The sequence below is a fragment of the Phascolarctos cinereus genome, unplaced genomic scaffold (genome assembly GCF_003287225.1).
Source record: "Phascolarctos cinereus isolate Bilbo 61053 unplaced genomic scaffold, phaCin_HiC Scaffold_5;HRSCAF=322, whole genome shotgun sequence".
NCBI classification, from domain to species: domain Eukaryota; kingdom Metazoa; phylum Chordata; class Mammalia; order Diprotodontia; family Phascolarctidae; genus Phascolarctos; species Phascolarctos cinereus.
In genome coordinates, this window is record NW_027555958.1 from 423,698,067 (window position 1) to 423,721,038 (window position 22,972).

The 22,972-nt window shown below is 38.3% G+C and overlaps 1 pseudogene; it reads right to left on the minus strand.

Moving 5' to 3' along the window:
* Positions 1 to 305: 305 nt before the first annotated feature.
* LOC110209990 (uncharacterized) overlaps positions 306 to 22,972 on the minus strand; it is a 152,647-nt pseudogene continuing 129,980 nt past the window's right edge.

Here is a 22,972-nt window from a genome sequence, read left to right on the forward strand (position 1 = left end):
TTCTTCTCCCTCTATTTACCAGTAAGTGATGGAACCAGTTGCCAAGATATTAGTTTTTTTGATGGTAAACTTCAAGACAGCTTTTACACTCTTCTCTTTCACATTCAAAGCTTCTTCACTTTCTGCCATCAGAGTAGTATCATCTGCATATATGAGATTGTTAATATTTCTCCCAGTAATCCTACTTCAGGCTTTTGATTCATCTAGCCTGGCATTTCACATGATGAACTCTGCACATAAGTTAAATAAATAAGGTGACAATATATAGCCTTGGCCTACTCCTTTTTCAGTCTTAAAACAAACAGTCATTTATGTTCAGTTCTAACTGTTGCTTCTTGGCCCAAAAGGAAGTTCCTTAGGAGACAAGTAAGATTGTCTGGTACTGCCATCTCTTTGAGGTCTTGCCACATTTTGTTGTGATCCATACAGTTAAAGGCTTTAGTGTAGTCAATGAAACAGAAGTAGATGCTTTTCTGGAACTCATGTGCTTTCTCCATAATTCAACAAATACTGGCAATTTGGTCTCTACTTCTTCTGCCTCTTTGAAAACCAGCCTGTTCTTCTGATAATTCTTGTTTTCCATATTGCTGAAGTCTAGCTTGCAGAATCTTAAGCATAATCTTGCTAGCATATGAAATGAGTGCAATTGTTTGGTACTTTGAACATTCCTTGGCATTGCCTTTCTTTAGGATCGAGGCATAAATTGATCTTTTCTAATCCAGAGACCGCTGTTGAGTTTTCTGAATTTGTTGGCATATTGAATGCAACACTTTAACCACATTATCTTTTAGGATTTCATATTGTTCAGCTTGAATTCCATCACCTTCACTAGGCTTACTGTTAGCAATCCTTCCTAAGGCCCACTTGAATTTGTTCTCTAGGATGTCTGGCACTAGATCAGTAATCACACCATTGTGGTTATTTGTGATGTTAACATGGTTCTTGTATAGTTGTTTTTGTATTCTTGCCATCTCTTCTTAATCTCTTCTACTTCTATTTTCTGTAATTTTGTATTTTATCATGCTCATTTTAGCATGAAATGTTTCCTTGATATCTCTAACTCAGCAAGTATTCAATATTCCCCTCAGTGCTACATTGTCTGAACGATTCAGGGTAATAATAGAGAAAGTTAATAAATTCAAATGTCTTGTTCTTCTATGACATAGTAGATGCCATTCTGATGGTCTTCTTCTTTATTTAAAGAACGTTTTATTGAGAAAATATCCTTTTCCTCCAGTAGATCAGGTGCCTATGCCTATGAGCTAGGGAACTCTCAAACTTGGGATTCTCTTGAACTCGGGATTACCCATAAGGTGACCCCCAAATTCCATTTTCAGGAACTCATCTATGGAAGCAAAGATAGAATAAGTTGTCCAGGAATTGAAAGGCCAGAAATTCTATATTAAAGTTCACCGTGTATGTTCTTGAAAGTCATTCCAAGAGGTGGAGGTGAGGAGGAAATACATTCCAGGGATGGCAAACAGTCACCAAAAAACACAGAGATGGGAGCATGGAGCATTGTGTGTAGGGAACTGCAAAGAGGTCTGTATGGACTAAAGAGTATGTAGAACAGAATAACGTATAAGAAGACTGGAAAGATAGGAAGCAGCCATATTGTATAGACATTTAAACACTAGAGTTTATATTTTATCTTAGATAATAGGGAGCCATTGAAGTTTATTGACTAAGGAGGTAACAAGGTCAGACCTGTGCTTCAGGAAAATAACCTTAGCAACTGATTAAAGGACGGATTGGAGTGGGGAGAGACTTGAGGCAGGAAGAAGAATTAGAAGGCTACTATAATAACCAGACAAGAGGTAATGAAGGGGGCAGCTAGATGGCACAGTGAATAGAGCTCTGGCTTTGCAGTGAGAAGGACCCGAGTTCAAATCTGGTCTCAGACACATGTCCCTTACCAGATGTGTGACCCTGGGCAAGCCACTTAACCCCAATAGCCTAAGCAAAAAATAAAATAAAATAAAATAAAAATAAAGAGGTAATGAGGGCCTGGCTGAGTGTGGCTGGATGAGTGGAGAAAGGGAGCTATATGCTAGATATATTATATTAATAGAAACAATAAGATCTGACAACTGAGTGATAGTGAGAAGCTGAGGATGACATTGAGAATCTGAGTAACTGGAAGGATTATGGTTCTCTTGACAGAAATAGAAGATCCAAGACAGAGAAATGTCATAAAAAACATAGGCTGAAGAGGGTATCCAGGAGGTGAGGAAAGTTAAAGATGTTAAAAGCTTCAAAGAAGGATGAGGATTTAGAAGAGACCATTAGATTTGGTAATTAAGAGATCACTGGTAATTTTGGAGAGAGTAGTTTCAAATAAGCAATGAGGTTGTGAGGGGTTAGAAGAGAGTGAAAGAAGAGGAATTTGAGGCACTAAATGTGGATGGCTTTTTCAAGAGATTTGGATAAGAAAGGGAAGAGAAATGCAGCATTATAACTTGCAGGGATGGTAACATCTAGCAAGCACTTTTTTTTTTTTAAAGAATGGTGCGGGGAGGGACTTGGGTATTTTTGCTCCTTGGACAACAAAATCAGAAGATTTTGGAAAGCTGAAGATTAGCAAAAGAGTGAGGGTAGTGAGGACAATCTGCCAGAGAAGATAGGAAGAGATGGAATCAAGTCCTTATAAAGCAGTTGACTTTGATAAGGATTGCTATCTCTTCATGAGAGACTGGGGCAAAAGAGGGAATAGTAGGGGGTGATAGCCAAGGATTGTGAGATTAAGAGAAGGGATTAGGAGATAAGCAAGATCCCCCCTTTTCCCCCAACTGCTCTGCAAAGTAGCAAGGGCAAACATTATTATCTACACTACACAGATGAGGTGACCGAGGCTGAGAGAATCAAGTGAGGCCCAAGGCAGAACTCAAGTCTTCAAATTCCAAAGCCATTTTACTTCTGACACCACCACACCTGCTTCACCTCCAGCTCAGGAAGATATAACTTAGATACCAGGAGGACAAAGTCTTCTCTGATGAAGGCTAACAATGTATGACCCTCCCTTCTAGTGTTTCACTGTGTCTTCTTGAGGTTTAACGATGTTCAAATAAATTCGCATGGTTGGGTACTAATCAGCAATTTCATGATAGGCATTGAAAGTGCAAGTATTGGTGCCCAGTCTTAGAAAGACTCGAAATGGGGGAGACTAACAATGTGGGAAGCACATTGCCCCTTGGGTGTACCCTGAGGTAAGGGAAAGGTATATGATAATCAGTCACCCCAAGTCAGCCAAGAGTGATGAATGGGGCTTTCCATTGGGAAGATGAACTCTGGAAGCCTTGTAGCTACCCGAGTTGCCATTAGGTGTTCCAGTCAGATGGAGCTACAAAACTCACTAACCACAGACCCAAGAATATGTTGACTAGCCCAGATATCATCCTGGGGTAGTCTCATTTCACATGGTATGACACTTTCCTAAAGGAGAAGAACATTTTAGCAGCTGACAGGGCTAAGGCTAACTGGAAAAGAGCAGCAAGGAACTTCCAAAACAATACCAGGGAGGAAAGAGAGAGCAGACAGAAACTATATTTTCCTCACTGTGATGCAAGGCAGATAGCCTTGAAACTGAAACCATGGATGATGCAGAATTTTTCCTATCAAAACATGAGTCTGTACAGATTGTATTAATTTGTGTATTGGGGTTGGATATAATATCACTTTATTTTTTCTGTAATTTACCTTATTATTTTGTTCTAGTTGAATAATTTCCTACTTGTGGGGCAGCTAAGTGGCACAGTGGATAGAGCACTGGCCCTGAAGTCAGGAGGACCTGAGTTCAAATCTGGCCTCAGACCAAACACTTGACACTTACTAGTTGTGTGACCGTGGGCAAGTCATTTAACCCCAATTGCCTAAAAATTAAAAAAACGTTATTTCCTACTTGATCTATGGTTTCTGCCTTGCCCCTTCATAGAGTACTCAGTGAGTGGAAGCTGAAATAATACACATGTGATGAGTAATTCTAGAGTTAAGTTGGAAGGATAACCATTGTGTGTGTAAAAATGGTAGCTCTGTAATCTCAGTGACAGAGATTCAATAACAGTACTACAAGAGGGAAATACAGCAGGAGGGGCAATTAGAATCAGCAAGTAACTATGTAACTCTGGTCATCATTTAATCTAATTGGACCTAAAATTAGGAAGTATTAAATTACCTTTAAGGTTCCTTCCAGCTTTAAGGGTCTATGGTTCTACATCAGACGTCAGAGAGTATATAGTTGAAATCACTAATTTTATACATGGGGAAATGGAGGTACAGGAAGGTTCAGTGACAAATGTAGGCTCTTCTGGATAGTATTAAAGGTGTGATACGAATGCAGGTCCTCAGATTCCAGCACCAGTCATCTTTCCCCTGGACCATGTCACAGTTAGTAGATGCTAATTTCAAACCCTTTTGGTAGAGACTAAATTAAAACAATTTCTTTTGTACTTTTTGTTTCAAAGCAGTCAATAGGATGACTAGATTTATTTATGCTTTTTTTCTTATTTTAGAATCACAGAACAATAGATTATATGAGTTGAAAGGGACCTTAGAGAGAAAAAAATAACAATACATTCTGCAATTAATCTAACAAGTGGTCATACAAACTTTTCATGACAAACTCCAGTAAGAGAAAACACATTACCTTCCAAAGCAGCATACTACATTTGGGGATTACTCTAATTGTTAAGGATTCCAACCCCCTCCCCGACATCAAGCTTAAGTTAAAATTGAACTGGTTCATGTATGTATACAGATCCAAGTTAAATTAACTCTGCAATGATTTCCAAGATCACAAGATCTGAAGACTGGAAATATGCTTAGGCTTGTGTTTCCATTGTTGGTTTTTAAATTCCAAATCCTCCCTGTGCCTTCTCAGCTTGTTAGGAACATTCAAAAATAATTACCTGGGGCTCAGCAAAATCAGTAGCTCATTCTAATAATTTTACAGGATGTAGGACATTTAGCTTGGCTAAATGACATAGTTGTTTACTCAATATTCCTTCTATCCCTACCCACCGCCATCTTTTTTGCTATCCGTTATTGTTGTTATTTAGTTGTTTCAGTTGTGTCCAACTTTTGGTGACTCCATTTGAGGTTTTCTTGGCAAAGTTCCTGGAGTGGTTCAACGTTTCCTTTTTCAGATCATTTTACAGATGAGGAAACTGAGGCAAACATAGTTAAGTGACTTGCCCAGGGTTACACAGCTAGTAGGTGTCTGAGGCTAGGTTTGAACTCAGAAAGATGAGTCTTCTTGGTTTCAGACCTGGTACTCTACCCACTGTGCCACCTAGTAGCCAGCTATACAGCTACATGTATTTGTTATAGGATTTTCTAATGGCTTGTAAGTCATTTATTTTTGTTGTTGTTGCTATCTTAAACCTTGAATCATGGAACATCATAGTCTCAGAATTAAAATTTAAAAGTGAACCAAAGGGCAATGGAAGGAGTCAGGGTAGGCACCAACAGGGACAAAGATGTTATCAAAAAACAACTTGCATATCTGAAGTGCTATAAAAAAAATTTAAAATAAACATTCCTGAGGACACATATGACTGAAAAAGACAAATCAATTGTAGCAAGAATGAGAGATAATGGTTGAACTGCCTGAGAGTGAGAGCTCTATTGATAGTTCTCATGTACTAGAAGAAAATGAATGAGATGAAAATCTTCATTTCATTGGAGAAATCATGCATGATTTGAAGAACATGTGGAAAAGGATTTCACAGAATGAGAAGGAACGTAGAGGTTGATATACACATATACATACATATATACATATATGTGCATGTATAGATGTATGTATAGATGTGTAAGTATACACACACACACACACACATATACACACATATATAAGTACCCATACAGTTGATATGGATCCTCATAAGTAATGGTGATTATTTAATTCATAAAATCAAACAACCCAAAGGTTCACATATGTAGCGCTTTAAAGATAAGAAAGAAGGCCTAAGTATGTCCCCAATACTCATGCGGCAATGGCCCCATGAAGTAAATAAGAATTCCTGATGAATGGCAGTATGGTATAACAGAATGAGCTCTGGATGCGGAGTGAAAAAGAGCTGTGGTCAAGTTCTGACACTACCCCTTGCTCTTTAACTGTTGGCAAGTCACTGAGATATTCTAGGCCTCATCCATAAAATGAAGAACTGAAAAAACCCGAGTTTCCTCATCCATAAAATAAAGAACTTGGACTAAAGGATCTCTTTTAGCTCTAACAGTTATTCCCACTCTCATCCTGGCACCCATAGACCAGAAGTCTATGGATAGATTTCAGGGGATCCCAGAATGTGGATGGGAAAAACTTACATCTGTATTTCAATATTGTTGGTTTCCTTTATAATCCCATTTATCTTATTTTATTCATTTAAAAACACTTTTCTTTTTTTAATAGTATTTTTCCAATTCACATGTCAAGACAATTTTTAGCATTTATTTTAACAAGATTTCAAGTTCCAAATTTTTCTCCCTACCTTCCTCCCCTCCCCTTTTCCTAAAATGGCAGGCAATTTGATATAGGTTATACACGTGCTATCATGTATTTCCATATTAGTCACAATTGTGAAAGAACAAACAGATCAAAAGGAAAAAAAACATGAAAAGGGATAAAGTAAGTGAAAAAAAGTGTGCTTCAGTCTGCATTCCAAGTCCAACAATTTATTAACTAGATTCAGATAGCATTTTCCCTTGTGAGTCCTTTGTACTTGTCCTGGATCATTGTAAAAACACTCTTCTGAGAAAGGGTCTATAGACTTCACCAGACTGCCAATGGAATCTATCACACAAGAGGTGAAGAATCCTTGATATTGATTTGATCATACAAAGTACTTTTCAGTTCCTCAAAGTGGTCTGATTTAGAACAACCTCTATAAGTACTTAGCTCCAAAATTGTTTTTTCTCCCCAAATAGCCTGGCATTTGACTAAATGAAACTCTTTATTCTACCAATTCCCCACCTCATCCCCAAATCAATTTATTTGAAGAGTCATTTTTTATTTGGTATTTTTCAAACTGTTGGTGACCATTCCCTTCTCTGGCGTAACTGAGAGTAAGAACCTAAGCTATGATATAGTGTGCTGACTTTGCTTCTCTAAATAGGATATATAGGGTCAGCACAAGAGAAAAAGGTTATACAGGGTCAGCATAGGAGAAAATGCCTCTGGTTGTGATGAGAAGCAAAGGGATCCTATGGTGCTGAGGATTTGCTTTAAATGTTTTTCCTATGATAATCCTGGAGACCTTCCTCAGAACAAAATCAGCAGGTTGTCTGAGATATGGCCTCTAAAATGCTTTACAGTTTCCCTCAAGGCAAGCATTAGAGAGAAAGGAATGCTTTTTAATCTTTCAAAAATTACTCACAACACTGAGTGGAACTAAAGAAAACTGGACTCTGATGTCATTCTTTATAGGAAAAGAAATCATACATTATCTTAAATCAACCTGGAACACACGGACACCCCATTAACCTCCCTGGGTTCCGAATGGGCCACTCAGGCTGATTACATCAAAAAATAGAAAGTTTAAAGTCCCCAACTATAAAACAAATTGCCCAACAGATGCAGCAGGCTCAGAAGGAGTCATTAAAAGCTATTTAGCTAAATAATATCTGTGCTAACAAGTCCCACAAAACATATTTCCATGACAATGTTCATTCTACAATGGCACCAAACACACATCACAACATAAGGGCTCCATCAGCTAATTAATATAAGGTGGTAGTGGTAAATTTTTGGTGGGTGGGTTTTTTTTTTAAATGAAATTAACTGAATGAGATTCCCTGATCAATTTCTCTGTTAAAAAAAACACAAAAAGGAGCATCTCCAAAGTACATAATGTGGTATTTTTCTTCTTTTTAATGTAGCTTTTTTTATATTTTAAATAGTATTTTATTTCTTTTCCCAATTATATATCAAGTCAATTTTTAGCATTCATTTTTACAAGATTTTAAGTTCAAATTGTTCTCCCTTCTTCCCTCTACTCCCCCCTTCCTAAAATGGTAGGCAATTTGATACAGGTTATATATGTGTTACCATGTAAAACGTATTTCCATATTAGTCACGGTAGTGAAAGAAGAAACATATGAAAAAGGAAAAAGACACAAAAAAAGAATAAAGTAAAAGAAGTACACTTCGATCTGCATTCAGAGTCCACCAATTCTGTGTTTGGATGTGGGTAGCATTTTCCTTCATAAGTTTTTGTACTTGTCTTAGATCATTATGTTGCTGAGAAGAGCTGAGTCATTCCTAGTTGATATTGTACAATGTTGCTGATGTTGTGTGTGGTTTTCTTTGTCTGTGCAAAAGCTTTCTAATTCAATATAATCAAAATTATCTATTTTATATCTCATAATGCTCTCTATCTCTTGTTTGGTCATGAACCTATAACTCATTAACTTCTCCTTTAAGAAATTGGATGCTATACTACTTGATGCATATATGTTTAGTATTGATATTACTTCATTGTCTATGGTACCTTTTAGCAAGATGTAGTTTCCTTCCTTATCTCTTTTAATTAGGCCCTATTTTTTGCTTTTGCTTTGTCTGAGATCAGGATTGCTACCCCTGGTTTTTTTTTTTACTTCAGCTGAAGCATAACAGATTCTACTCCAGTCCCTTATCTTTATTCTGTGTATGTGTATCTCTCTGCTTCAAGTATGTTTCTTGTAAACAACATATTGTAGGATTCTAGTTTTTGATCCACTCTGCTATCTACTTCCATTTTATGGGGAATTCATCTCATTTACATTCACAATTATGATTACTAGCTGTGTATTTCCCTCCATATTATTTTTCCTCCCAATTGTCCTCTTTCCTTTCACCCTTTCCCTCCTCACCAGTGTTTTGCTTCTTTCTATCACCACTTCCAATCTGCCCTCCCTTCGGTCAGTTTCCCTTCCCCCCCCTCCCCTCCACTTTACTTAATGTCCTCTGCTCCTACTTCCCTGTCAGGTGAGATAGATTGTGTATACTATTTCCTCTGAGCCAATACTGATGAGAGTAAGGTTCAAGCAATGCCCATCACTCACCCTCCCATCTTCCTCTCCACTGTAATAGGTCTTTTGTGCCTCTTCATGTGAAGTGATTTACCCAATTCTATCTCTCCCTTCCTTCTGTACCTGGTGTACTCCTTTTTCTCATCCCTTAATTATTTTTGTGTCGATTTCCTGAAATTCACCATATACTCATACCCTTTGTCTATATATATTCTTTTTAGCTGTACTATTAGTGGCACGATTTTTAAGAATTACAAGTGTCATCTTCCCATGTGGGGTTGTAAACAGTTCAGCTCCATTGAATCCCTTATGTTTTCTTTCCCCTTTTTTCCCTTTTTAGGCTTCTCTTGGGTCTTGATATTGGAGATCAATTTTTTTGTTGTTCAATTCTGGTCTTCTTATGAAAGCTTGAAACCCTTCTATTTCATTGAATGACCATTTTTTCCCTTGAAGTATTATGCTTAATTTCACCAGGTAGGTGATTCTTTATAGTCTTAGCTCCTTTGCCTTCCAGAACATCATGTCCCATGACCTCCAATCCTTTAATGTTTCAATTGCTAAGTGCTATGTAATCCTGATTGTGACTCCCTGATATTTGAATTATTTTTTTTCTGGCCACTTGAAGTATTTTTCCCTTGACCTGACACTTTCATAATTTGGCTATAATGTTCCTTAGAGTTTTATTTGGGGATCTCTTTCCTGAAGTGATCAGTGGATTTTTTTTTAATGCCTGTTTTGCCCTCTGGTTCCAGGATATCAAAGCCGTTTTCCTTGAAAATTTCTTGAAAGATGCTGTCCAGGTCCTGCTTTTGATTATGGCTCTCTAGTAGTACAGTGACTCTGACATTGCCTCTCCTGGTTCTATTTTCCAGGTCAGTTGTTTTTTCCAATAAGGTATTTTACATTTTCTTCTATTTTTTTTCATTCTTTTGAATTTGTTTGTATTGATTTCTCATATAGTCATTAGCTTTCATTTGCCCAATTCTAACTCTTAAGGAATTGTTTTCTTCAGTTAGCTTTTGTACTTCCTTTTCCATTTGGACAATTGTACTTTTTAAGCAGTTGTTTTCTTTTTATAAGTTGTTGACTCTTTGTTCATAATTCTCTTGCATCATTCTCATTTCTTTTCCCAATTTTTTCTTCTACCTCTCTTATATGATTTTTAAACTCCTTTTCTGAGCTTTTCCATGAATTCTCTTTGGGCTTGAGACCACTTCCCATTTTTCTTTGGGGTTTGGCCCTCTGTGTTTTGATATTGTTCTCTTCTGAGTTTGTGTTTTGATCTTCCTTGTCACCATAATAACTTTTTATGGTCAGATTCTTTTTTTTTGTTTTTGGTTTTGGTTTTTTGTTTTGTTTTGGTTTTTTGCTCATCTTTTTTTGGGCTTTTTTCTTCTTTCTTTTATATTTAAGCTCTGCTTTGTGGTGAAAGGGGCATTGTCTCAGGTTTCCTCTGACAGGTGCTATGGGCTCTAGTTGTTTACCTGGTTCTGCACTGATGCTGTTCTGAGGCCCATGGAAGACTTATGTCTGGTTCTGTGCTGAGGAGTGGAGTGGGAGAGAGGCTAATGCTACTGAAGGCTGTAGGGATCTGGCAGCCTACCTGATGCTGAGCTGGTTTCCTACTGCTGGTGTCTGGTGTGTGCTGAGGCTGGTGGGATATTTCTGTTTTTTCCTGGAGCTATACTGAAGCACATGGTTGTCTGGCCAACGAAAGTTGCCTGATTGCTCTGGGATATGCTGAAGAATGTGGTGGTTCTTGGAACTGGAGTCTGTCCATTCCCCTGGTTAGGCTGAGGTATATGGTGGTGGCAAGGTCCTTGTGTTGGGATTTTCTTGCTCCTCCACACTGGGGCTAAAGATCTCCCACTGATTTGCTGAGGTGGGGCTTAGAGCTGGTTTACTGTGACATGACTCTTTCTGTCCTGGACTTCATTCTCCTTTTGCCTGCCTGAGTGAGACAGACTTTTCTTGGTGATCTTCCAAGTTTCTTGGATTAAAAGATTGTTTCACCCTATCTTTTTGCTGGTTCTGCTGTTCTAGGATTTGTTTCAGGGCACTATTTTATGGTTGTTTGGAGGTGAATATGGGAGAGTTACAGGGTTACTGCTTATTCTGCCAATCTTCTTCCACAATATTTTTCATTTGCATAGCTTCCTTTTCAGGTAATGGATGAGGCTTCTCCCTGTCTCCCTCCTTTAGAAAATCTAGAGGAAAATCCTAAAGTTTAGGATTAGCAGCAAGGCATCTTCCCTTCTAAGGTCTTTAAAAGATAATGGGAAAGCCTGGTAAAATAATAATGATAATAATAGTAGTAGTAGTAGTAATAATCATTATTATTAAATTGTAGAACATCTCACCATAGGTTGTAAAAAATTAACACCTACTGAATACCTAGAAAGACACATTTAAATTCTTTAATGAAGCCCAGCTTTCCATAGAAATAAAGACCTATCTTTTTAATACCAACATCCTACCAATCTTGCTGTGTGTGTACAATAGCAGGAGGTGGGATACAACAGCCTCTGAAGAAAAATACGTATTACATAGAGGGCAATGGAGAGATATATGGTGGAGCAGAAGCAGATTACGATATGAAACCAATAAGAACTTGGAAGAATAGAAGTAAAATATATCATCAAGGAAATGAGTGATAAGAAGTGAAGCTGGGCTATTCAAATAGTAAAGTGAGCCACAATAGTGATATCAGAGCAATGTCAGTGAAATAAGAGAAAGACCCCTAGCACGAAGGGTATACCCTCTGGGCCTGGGTGGACACGGGTGAACATGGCAAGATTTACTTGGATGAGAAGACACACACACACACACACGTATATATATACACGCATACATACATACATACATATACATACATGCATACATATATACATACATACATATATACATATATAGATGTATGTATGTGTGTGTGTATGTGTATGTATATATATATATATATATATATATATATATATAATATATATATATAATATATATAATATATATATATATATATATATATATATATATATATATATATATATGGCTTAGGATCTGCGCCTTTGTGAACTTCTAAATGTAAATAATTAGATCACAGATCCGGTTGAGTAGATGGTTCCATACCTGGTATTGATATACCATACCTTGGACTGTTTCTTCTATGTGATTCATCATGGACCACTGGCTCTTTGTGACGAGATTGTGTCGTTAATGTGCCAATTCTAGAGGTGTATGGCAATTCTTATGAAAAAAGTGACTATTGGAAGGGATATTCCCCTTCTGGCCATTCTAGAGCTAGAAGGGGCATTTGATTATCAGGGCCTCGAGGCCCACCATGATGAAGTGAGCAGCTTATCATCACGTAAGTAGTGATCATCAAAGTTGGGGCTTGTGCTCAAGTATTATGACTCTAGAACTCATGCTCGTTCCATTATACTGTGCCCGCCATGCCTGATGGTGGCAGTCAAGCTACATGCCACTGGAAATCAGACCTCCATTGCCTTTTTCATTGCATATGTCACAGGTTACTGAGTACTGTTCCATGCAATATCACCAGCTGATTCGACTGCTTTTCTTCATTAAATCCACCATTTCACAAACCCAGCTTATTATCTTTGCCTTAAGCCCAATCCTCCTTCTGATCTCAATGTATAAGCAGTCTGTTATGGCACCACTGTTCACCCAGTCCCCCAAATAGGAAAACTTGGTGTTCTCTTGGACTCTTCTCTCTTGCCTTTCAAACCTAATTCATTATCTTGTTGAATTTGCTTCTACAATATCTCTTTTTTTCTGTCTCCAATATCCCCTAGTCACACTGTCCATATTCTAGAACAAGCCTCTATTGCAGACCGCCTCAACTATTATAATGGCCTTTGGACAGGTGTTCCTTTTTCCATGCTTCATATTCCAATATGTCCCTCAGAAAGCTGTGAACTTGATCTCCTTTATGTGTATAGCTCGTCATGTTACTCTTCTGCTCAAATATCTTCAATGACTCCCTGTTGCCATTTGGGATCCTCTAAAAATAGACTCTGCCCTACCTTAATAGCCTTATTTATATTACTACCCTTCACATATTCTGTGGCCCCTCCAAACACACCTTATACCTTCCCATTTCTATACCTTTGTCCACTATTCCTGGTACCGGGAATGTCCCATATTCCCCATTACACTTTTACTTTTAAAATTTTTACCCATCTTTTAAAGTACAACTCAAATGTCACCTCATCATAAGTGATTGTCTGATCTCTACTTCTGGTAAAAACCTTCCACAAGATCTCACATAACATGTTGTTTCACACTCAGTTTGAATTGTGTGAAATATATTTGGTTTTCCTTCTTTTCTGTCATAATGCATACAAAATTAGATGCAGATATGCCAAGTTTTTGAAGTAAAACTCCACTGAAATTCAGAAAGAATGAGAATGAGGAAGTTTTATTTTTATTTTGTGTTTTTCCCCTTGTGGATGGAAGCTGATTGATTATACACACAGAACACACACACACACACACACACACACACACACACACAGGATCAAACTAAAACCTCAGACTCATAAGACTAGAGTTGTTAACCTCAATAGGAATAGAGCAAGATGAGGGAGGAGCCATCTCCTTGAAAGCCACAGAAAGCGTGGCAACCTGAAGCGCCTTCTCTTCTTGGGTGAAGTATAGGATTGACAGCACTTGACCTTTTTCAGTGAATATGGTCTACACTTGGGCAGTAGTAGCCTCTCTGACCTTAGCAAAATATGTTACTTCTCTCAGCCTCATTTTTCTCACTTATGAAATAAGGAGGCTGTACTAAATGATCTTCTAACTCTATGAAAGAGCTATGTGGCATAGTGAATAGAGCACTGGACTTGGAGTCAGGAAGACCTGATTTCCAATCCAGCTGCAGATACTTAGCAGCTGTGTGACCCTGAGACAAGTCACTCAACCTCTATCTCTTTCAGTTTCTTCCTCAATATATTGGGAAGGAGGGCTTATCTATCTCCTGTGATTGTTGTGAAGATAAAATGATCTAATACTGTGAAGTGCTTTGCAGATGCTAGCTATTATTATTAAATTCTATGAGTCTTTGTATGACTCCTGGCACCTAGCACATTGGTCTGTGCTCACTTGGTCCTTAATGGAATGTTAAAATGAAGTAATTGGTTGATTCAGCCAAAACCATTAACTCAATAGTCCTAATTAAACACAAATTCAAACCTAACTCCTTTTGTAAGGTCCAGAGTTGACAGTTAGAACTGGGTAAGACAATCACCCTCTTTTGTTGCCAGTTTGTGTTAGAAAATATTTTATGATTATATAGGTTGAGAGATCCTGGGATAGGTTCATTGAAGAATTGCCTACCCTGGAGCCCTTCATCTATGAGCTAGACATCCATCTGCCTACATTGTTTGGGCAGTCTTCATCCCTAGAGTCTGAGGGATACACCAAGCTGCTCCCGAATGTTACTTTCAACCTTCCTGTTCAGTGCATTCTGTGCATATGCCCTAACTCACTGTTAGTCAAAGAAAAAAAGACAAACCTGGACCAGGGGGAAAATACCAAATCATGTTTGCCCTTATCCTGGGCTCCTCGCCAGTCATCTGTTCTCTTGCTGATAGGCAGCAGCTGCTCTGTCCTGGGTCAATTTACACTTGAAAACAATAAAACTCAGTCATCTAACAATGATACAAATCCTCAAGCCAATGGACCCTCAGATCTCTGAAATTGCTTCTCTCCTCTCCTCTCCCCCTTTCACTTCATAGGCACTTCTGCTTTAAAAAAAATAAAAATTTCATTTCCTTTCTCTTCTTTCTCATTTTTCTTTTATGAGGCAAATTGGTAAAGCGGAAAGATGTAGGCTGGACCCAGAGCAGCTAGAACCACCCCAGCTCTGCTCGTTGTTATCTGTGGTATCTTGGGCAAATTATTTCAACTCTTTGGGACTCGGTTTACCCATATGTAAAGTGGTGGTGTTAACTCTAGGATCTTTTCTGTTCTAAATCTGGTGATTCATATTTCAGCCTCAAGGTCAATGAAGTCTTTCCTTGTCCAAACAAACTCCTCTTTCCTTCTGACTCCCTGGAAAGCTTCCAGGTTCTACGGTTAGCAGATCTGGATTCAGATCCTATCTCTGACATTTAAGACTTGTGTAATCTTGGGCAAGTCACTTACCCTTCATTATCCTCAGTTTTCTTAACTATAAAATGATGGAGTTGGACTAGATGACATCTGAAATCACTGCAAGCTTTAAATAAATGATTTATGAGTGTTGCTAGGATGCATGTCAGTTTTGTGACCTCTTGGGAGCAGACGTATATAACATGACTACAAGAAGGGGTCCTATTGAGGCTGGTGTCTCACTCCTGACTGACCAACTAAGGAATGGAAATTTATTTATTTTTTGGCTAGTTCACTGGGACAAACAGCCACAGTTAGATCTTTCCATTTCTTTCTAGTTGGGGACTTTGCTAGCATGCCCCCCAGGAACTTCATCAAGAAGATCCTCATCAGGGGCAGCTAGGTGGCGCAGTGGATAGAGCACCAGCCCTGAAGTCAGGAGGACCTGAGTTCAAATCTAGCCTCAGACCAAACACTTGATACTTAACTAGCTGTGTGACCCTAGGCAAGTCACTTAACCCAAATTGCCTAAAAAAAAAAAAAGAAGATCCTCATCATCCTATAAGATGGCATCAATCTTGGTACTCATGCCTCATCAATACTTCTGCTCCTGGGGCCACTCTGTTTGGAAGGCAGAGAGAAGAGCTTTTCTCAGAATGTCTATCTAAGGAAGATAACCAGGCCAGACATCTCTTCATTTCCCACCCATCTGTACTCTTTTTGGACTTCTCCATCATGCTCTTGGCCTAGATACCTTCTCCTACCACCTACTTTTCAGCTTCCTATTGTGTGTCATCTTCCTTATTGTAAGTTCCTGGAGGGAAGAGACAGACTTTTTTTCTGTTTATATCCCCAGCACTTAGCAAAGTGCCTGACACATAGTGGGTACCTAATAAATTTTGTTAACCGATTGGATCTTCTCAGAAGCAAGTTACTCTCAACTTTCTGTTAGCATTCTCAGTCTCACCCAAGCCTTAGCATCAAATCCAAAGTCCCACCCAAGAATTTTATTAAAACTCACACACAACACTTTATGTTTACAATTTTTTACCCACATGGACTCTATAAGGAAAGTTCTAAGTATAATTATCTCCATTTTACATATGTGGACACTGAGGCACAGGGAGACGTGGCTTGCAAAATAAGATGCTTATTCTATGTTGGGGCTGTCAGGTCCTAATGATTCAGCGTAATGTTCTTACACTACAACATACAGCCTTCCTTATAAAGGACTGTGAAAATACTCTCTACCTATCTCTGGGTCAGCTTATAAGGGTTATCCCATCAGATTACCAGTAACCAAAACATTATTGTTCTATGCTAGATTGGGAAGAGAAACCAAGTGTCATCATTACCATGGGGAGAAAGTCAAGCAGCAACATCTGGGAAGATGGAACAATGCTATTCCTAATAGTATCTGAGTATTTTAATGTTGAAAAGGGTATTGTCTGTATTGTTTCTCACAAAAACCCTGGGAGGTAGGTACTATTTTTATCCCCATTTTACAAATGAAGAAACTGAGGCTGAGAGAGGTTGTGACTGGTCCAGGGTCACACAGCCAATAAGTATCTGAGATGGAATTTCATCCTATGTCTTGTCGATTCAAAGTACAGCATTCTATCCACTTAGCTGCTCCTAGGGAGGAAAGAGTTGCCTATCTAGAAATCAGCAGTTATTGGTGATTGAGGGTGCCTGTTGTTCATATTATTGTTGCTCAGTCATTTCAGTTGTATCTGTCTCTTTGTGACCCCATTTGGGGTGTTCTTGGTAAATATACTGGAGTGGTTTGCGATTTCCTTCTCCAGATCATTTGACAGATGAGGAAACTGAGGCAAAGAGGCTTAAGTGATTTGCTCAGGGTCACATAGATTGTGTCTGAGGCTGGATTGGAACTCAGGTCTTCCTCACTCCAGGCCTGGAGCTCTATCCACTGTGCCACCTAGCTGCCTCTGCACCATCTAGTTTTTGTTTTTGTTTTTGTTTGTTTGGTTGGTTTTTGGTGAGGCAATTGGGGTTAAGTGACTTGCCCAAAGTCACACAGCTAATGAGTATTATGTGTCTGAGGCCAGATTTGAACTCAGGTCCTCCTGACTCCAAGGCTGGTGCTCTATCGACTATGCCACCTAGTTGCCCTCATCTAATTCTTTATAAAGAGGTTCAATGTCAGCAAAGGAAAGATGAGGAATTGGATTCAAGTGGAAAGAAAAAAATATTTAAAATTTGGTGTCAGACAATCAGAGTAAGTCAGAGCAGTACGTTCACTAATTGTCATGCTCAGGGAATTGGCTGGCTCTTTTACATGCATATGTCTTCTAGTTTTTAGAGGTACAACTGGCAGAATCCCACATGTTCTCTGATTTAAAAAAAAACTTAACTAGCATAATTAAATTATTAACATCAGTCCCCCTCAAAAATACAGATGCAACATTATTACAAAATAAACTATAAAAATACTGGTGGAGCACCTGGAGGACTCTAAATGATCACACACAGTTTGGGCACCAAAGTTTTAGAACTGTTAATCAAGAACAGCCAATCACATCTGTCTTTCTTATTGCCAGGATAATTGCCATGAAGTCAGATTTAAAAAAAAAGTTTTCCATCCAATGCTTTAATTCTTGCAAAAGCCTACTGCAAGATCATTGTATATCATCCCTTCTGCCCAGTGAGTGCAATAGGATAAAAGCTCATTATATCTCTTAAGTTTTATGGTTATGTTGCAATAATGATAACTCACATTTATTATCACTTTAAGGTTCACAACATCTTTTCCTTTTTCTCTGGTTGCACACTTAAGAACTTAAAGAGGAGAATCAGGCTCAATTCATTATTCCTTGATAATTTACTTCAATATCCCCATGGACAAAAGGAGGAAAATAGCAGGAACCTAACACTCACAGCTCTGATGACATAGAAGAGGACCTTGAAAATCAATACAAAAACAACTAGCAGAAAACCATTAATAAAGCTAATATATTGAATCAAAGAGAAATGGGAGTTTGGCACTTGACTAGACCACCTAGGATGGCATCATCCATGTGGAAGATGACTAGAGGACTAGAGCATGCATAAGCATTTAGCATTAACCTGTCATATGAATGAGAGCAGCCTTTTTCCATTGGCTATATAGCTGGAACTTTTTGACACATTTAAAATATCCTGACTCAGCAACAGTCAGGAGCTTTTGCTGCATTCTGTGTCAGGGCAGGGGACAGTAAAAGAGGAGGACCTGAAAGTTGGTTGCCTCCTCCTCCACTTATGTCATGTGCTTCCAATAAATGGGTTTAGGTCTTTGTTTCAGTCATTCTTTTCCATTCTAGGTGTAGGGAGTGGAGACTCTAATTTGTTTCTGGAGCTCAAGCTATGGGGATCTGGGAGTACAGGAATCTAGGCTGGATGCTGTTAACCATCCCAGCAAAAGGTGGCACTACCAGCTTTGGACTTGAAGTTGGTGGAACTAGTGCTATGTAGAAACTGAACCGAACTGTGAGCCACATCTCCCAACCCCTTTCCATTGAGGTAGTATAGGAGAATATTGTTCCCCCAAAGTGTTAGGGGAAATGTTTGCTATATTTATGAAATAATTTTTTTTTATAAAAGCTAATCTGATACCAAGTGGTTAAGTGGAACTGGGTTGTTAATCACCAAAACCTTATAATGGGGTAACATGATTGCTGGGGGACTGAGCCAATGGAAGACAAAAAATACTTCCCAGTCCCCTCAGGGTAGTGATTAATCTTGTGGGGTGTCAAATGTAACAGAGCTGACCTTCAAGAAGTGGGGCAAGAATCAATCTATGTTGCAAAAGTCTTAATACTGAAAGATCTTGGCAAATTAGAATATCACTCTTAATTTAATGATTACATTTAATACAGAAGAACATGAACTTCTGCAAAGAAGTCCCAAACATCAAGTTAACAAGTACAAAATGGGGGGGGACATATCTAGATTATGATTTTTCTGAAGAAACTATCTTAGCGTTTTAAGGAGTAGCATGATAAACACGTCAATAGTGTGATATGGGAATTTAAAAGTTAATGTGATATTATGACTACAACTGGAAGGCTGCGCCCAGGACTAGGGAAGCATTGATTCTTCCAAACTCTGATATGGTCACATTGGGTCTGTAACAATCTCTTTAGTTCTGGGCACCACACTTTAGGAAGGACATTGATAAGTAACTCACATGCAGATGACATCAACAAGAATGTCAAAGGATCTCAAGATCGTGCCATATGACAATGGAATTGGGGATACTTATCGTGGAGAAGAGAAACTTACGGACATGAGAGGTGTCTGCAAATATTTCAGGATCCACGTGTAGAAGAGGGATCACACTTGCTCTGATAGGCCCCAGGATCAGAAGTAGGAGCAGTAGGTGAAAAGTACAGTCAGATTTCAATCTGATACATGTGATGGGAAACAAAGAGAATTTTGCCCCGCACAGGATAGTGCAAAAGAGCCTGGTAGTTTTTGCCACTGCCAGGACAGCAAAGAACAATATTAGCTACATAACCAGTGGAATGCCTGACATGGAAACACTACAATGCCTAGTGGAGAGTAGATATGCAGTGTCTACCAGAGAACAGTAAAGAATGATATGGATGATATCTCCAGAGAATATCAGTAGCACAACAGTTGTAAGTGTTTGTCTGGGGATACATCCTCCTTGTCTGTCCTGATTTTTGGTGCATGCCCTTTCACATGTATTCCCTAGTTAAGTTTGTTCCCTTTATCCGTGTACTATATGGGTGTTTTCTACATTTGTACACTTGTAATCTGTGAAAGAAAACATCCCATATCTACATTTAGTCTTCTTATTGTCATTTTATTTGCTTTGCACTTCGATTAATTTTTTTAAACTGTCCTCTAGCTAGTTGATGAAAGTAAATGCATTGGTGGAAGCCTTTGAACTACCAGACAGGCATTGGCCTACAGGGTACCTCAAAACTGAGTGGGGAAAGAGTCCCATATCTGAGAGGGCAGGGGAACCTCAAATGTACATATGGAAAAAAACAAAAACAATACTTCCCAACAGAGACTTTACCGGGTGGCAGTGTGTTTTGTCTTATTAGCAATATGCTACCTAAGACTGGATGACTACTTCTTGAGGCATATTGTACAAGAAATTATTTCTCAAGTATGTGTTGTAATATCAGTCCTCACAACTTCTAACTTTGAGATTCTGTGATCTCCATGTTTCTAGTGTCTTTCCTTTCCAATCTATTCTCCATAGAGTTGCCAAATTGATATCTTTCAATAAATATGATCATATTACCACTTTACTTTTAAACAGAGTCCTACTGCCTTCAGAATAAAATGTGGCCACCCTTAGCCTGGAATCTAAGGTCCTCAACAGTTTGACTTGTATTTACCCTTTTTACTCAATCTGCATTCCAGTTATACTGGCGTGTTCGCGCTTTCCTACGTGTAACACTCAATCTGTGTCTGTGCATGTGATCACCCTTACCTGGCACATACTCCTCACTTCTGGCCTCTTAGAATACTTAATTCCTTCAAGGCATAGCTCAGGTGCCACATTCTACCCCAAAGGTTTCCCTCATTCCTAATTCCCTCTCCCTCTTCAAAGTCCTTTATTTTTGTTTTCTCTCTAGTGATCAGCATGTATGTCCACTCAACAGAAATGAACTCCTTGAGAGTAGGGCCTCTTTCATTTTTGTCTTTGTATCCCCAGCCTGAGGCATAGTGCTTTGTATATAAGAAGTGCTTAATAAATGTTTGTTTAATTGATTTGAATAAATAAACTGATTCCTACTGTAAAACTCCAAATCAATGGCATTGACTAAAATATTTATTTTATGCTTCTTTCCAAACAATGTCCATATGGCTATCATCCTTGGCACCAATTTGGAAGATGAACTTTTTGCATCTCTGTGTTTGGACCACAGAGGACTTCACCAGAAGCAAAAGAATATCCATCTTTTTTTTTTATCCAAATTCAGTGGAAGTAAGAACACATGTAGTAAATTAAACCTGATTTGCATGAAATTGGGCATGTATATAGATCTTCCTCTGAACTGGGGAATGCCTTTTCATTGAATTCTTGTTATTCTCAATGTTTTTATGGTGTTTGGGGAACAATAGAGGGTCCCTCAGTTGGCTAATTAACACCTGTAAATTCACATGGATGGTAATCAAGGATTGTTACGTAGTTCCTACCTTACATTGTCAAGGTAATGAGTCCAAATCCTGGTAGGGTTGTATTTTTATAAAAAAAAAAGTTCTTTGCATCTTTTTTCCTTTCCATGACAAACAAATCACCACAGAGTTAACCTTAACCCTTTGGTGCCTTTCTTTTATTTTCTGAAAGCCTAAAAGATAAAGCATACAAGTGAAAGAAGGCTTTGTCCTTCAGCTAAAACAGATTGGGATGTGGGAGTGAATAATGCAAAAACTAAGGATGAGAAAAAGACAGATTTTGTCTCTGACAACAGGATATTCATGTATCAGAGATCTCAGGTCTTCAGGTCTGCCAGTATGGGAAAGAGGGAAGAAAGTAAGGTCCTCAGAAAGTGAGTACATGGAGACGCTAGAAGATTCGAGGAATTATAGGTTTCCTCCTGCTACCATTTTATTTGGCCTATCCCAAGAAAGGAAGGATGAATTGTGGCATGGGGGGAGGCAGCACAGCACAATTAAAAGAACGTTGGAGAAAGAAAAGTTCACAGGTATAGTGACTTTTAGTCCCAATTCTGCTTACAAGCTGTGTATCCATGAACAGTCACTTAACATCTTGGTTCTAAGTAAAATGAGGATGATTGTATTAGATGTGAAATGAAATGATTGGATTAGATGATGTCTAAGTTTCCTTCCAGTTCTAAAATACTGACCAAAAGATTGTGTCTAATCAGGCAGTCAACAACCATTTATTAGATTCTTAGTATGTGCCAGTCATTGGAGATAAAGAGAAAGGCAAAACCAATAAGCTCACATTCTAATGGGAAAGATAAATAAATAACTAGGTACACACAAGATATAGAAAGAGTAGATCAATATGTTTTTAAAGGAAGGTATTAATGTCTAGAGGAAATGGGAACAGCATTCAATAAAAGGTAAAATTCAAGGCAAGACTGAAGAAAGCCAAGAGAGTTAAGAGGCAGAGGTGAGAGGAAATTAAATGGGATGGTGAGAATAAAAGCATGGGGAGAGGAAATGGAGTTTCATGTTTGGGGTACTGCTAGTAAATCAGTATAGCTGAAACTCAGAGAGGAGTATGGTTTAAAGCTGGAATTACAGGAAGGAATCTGGTTATGGAGAGCTTCAAATGCCAAATAGAACATATTTGATCCTGAGGAAGATAGAGATCCATTGGAGCTCATTGGGGTTGGGGGCAGAGCATGATTAGACCTACAATTTAGAAAAATTACTTTGTTAGCTGAGTGGATGATGGATGAGGGTGGGGAAAATTTTGAGGAAGAGAAATTAGAAACTGATTGCAGTTGTCCAGAGGAATGGTGATGAGGGACTTTGAACACTGGTTGTGCCTGTGTGAGTGGAAAGGAGGGGATGTGAAGGTAGAAACATCTAAATAACACCAAAGAAACCAATTGACTTGCTCAATTGGTTGAAAATAATTGTTTATTTAACTATTTAAAAATAGGATTATCTGGGCAGTTTCATTAAAACAATTTTAGAGTTTGTAATGAGGCGAGTACCAGATTCAATGTTTTATAAGAAAAGAGAAGACAGATAAAGAAGTAGTCTTCTATGACTTTTAATTATTAGATATTAAGAAATATATTAGAATAATAGATAATATGGAAATAACTGATAATAAGGAAACATGTTAGGTTCATAAGAGTTAGAATGCCTTTAATGTACTTCATCATGGCAT